At 51.4% G+C, this 1,678-nt stretch overlaps 1 pseudogene; it reads right to left on the reverse strand.

Moving 5' to 3' along the window:
* Positions 1–203: 203 nt before the first annotated feature.
* Positions 204–883, reverse strand: LOC113179994 (sepiapterin reductase pseudogene; annotated as a pseudogene).
* Between the last annotated feature and the right edge of the window lie 795 nt (positions 884–1,678).

Consider the following 1,678-nt stretch of genomic DNA (forward strand, 5'->3'; position numbering starts at 1 on the left):
CTGCATGACACAGATCCTATCAACTGGTGACACCAGCCACTCCCATTGGTTGCCTTTGAGGGCAGGGCAGTAGGTATGAGTAGTCTGCATTGGACAGGGTTGGCAGGGCCTTTGTGAAAGGGTTTGGGTAGCCACAGGGCTCATGGGATGTGCCCCAAAGTAGAAGCCAAAAGGCCCAAGAAGTCAAGAACATGAGCTATTTACTAGAAGGACACATGGGCTCCAGACTCCAATGTGTCTGCTTGTGGCAAGTTCAGCAGTTTCCAGGCAATCCACCAGCATCAACATTGTCTTCAGATCTGTGGCCTTTTTCATAAACCTGAATCTACAAAGGTCTCCTGGGCTAACTGCTGCATGTCTGTGTCCAGGACACCTGGGTCATAGCTCAGCATCCTCACACTAGGTTCCCCGGCAGCCAGGACCTGGAACATCATTGCACCGAGCAGCCTTCCCTGCACAGTACAACACCCTGCCCTTGAAAGGCTTCAGGACAACAGGTGGAATAGATGTTAATCACAGTCCTACTCAAGCCAGGACAGTCCTGGAAGGCCTTCAGGAGGCTGGAGGTCAGGCAGAGTGTGGAAGTTCATAGCCCAGTAGCTGTTTGCTACAGCTGGGTCATTCAGGTTCAGGAAGCCTTTGGAAAATCCCCAAGAGTGGCCACATCATTTATAAACAGCAATCGCTTAAGCCCTTCGGGTCTGGGGCGGTCATGTGGGGATGAGAGCAGCTGTTGCAAGCCAGCATCAAGCCCAGGTGGGCATCTGCACCACCTGCAGGCAGGATGCTCCTCGACCAGAGCGGCCTCCTGCTGCAGTAGCACCTCCGGGTTCCTGGCAGTTAGGAGCAACACGGAGATGGGTGAAAACAGCAGGCCCAGCATGCGGTGGCTAGCCCAGAAGGCCCTGGTGAGTATGCATACTGTGCTGCTGAAGCACCCTTCCTTGAGACTCCCATGTTCCATGCCACTGATCTACACTGGCTAGAGCTCAGATCTCATCCCAATACTCTTTGCTACTAACTTTCTCAACGCACTGCTCTGGGCAGACACTGCCAGTGAAGGAAGCTACAGCCTGAGTTGTTGGACTCTCTCAGTTTATTGCCTCTTTCAGTTCTCACCATGGCCCAACAGTGATGTTCCCATTTTACCAAGAGGAAGCCAAGATTCCCGAGATTAAGCCAATTCCTCCCAAGCACTTATCAGTAGAAGCAGGATTAAAATCCACTCTCTCCTCAAACCTGGAGACCACGAGAGAGAAATGATTCCATTGCAGTGGCCCCTGTGGAGCTCCACAGTGCTTTTGGAAATGTACCTTGCTTCTGTTCTCGTACCACATTAACACTAGGGCCTGGCTCCTTTAAGTCACACTCATCAGAATAAGTGTCTTCCCATTCCCCACTCCTATCCACCCTCCCTGCCTTAGAAGAATCCAAAGACCTTTGCAGAGGCCACTGACAAGTTGGGGATGGAAGGACAGGCTCCTAGACACTATTGGTCTCACATCTTTTCCTTGTCCTCCAGACTGGCCAGGAGCCAACCAGGAAAGGACACAGGGAAGTAGGCTCTTGGGAACTTTCCAGTGAGACTTAAAGGGAAATGTCTCAGCTTTGGGGGAAATTTCCAAAAGCATTAGTCTAATTAAGCTACTTTCTATGGCCCTGGACATCCTAGGTTGCA

The sequence above is a fragment of the Urocitellus parryii genome, chromosome 6 (genome assembly GCF_045843805.1).
Source record: "Urocitellus parryii isolate mUroPar1 chromosome 6, mUroPar1.hap1, whole genome shotgun sequence".
NCBI classification, from domain to species: domain Eukaryota; kingdom Metazoa; phylum Chordata; class Mammalia; order Rodentia; family Sciuridae; genus Urocitellus; species Urocitellus parryii.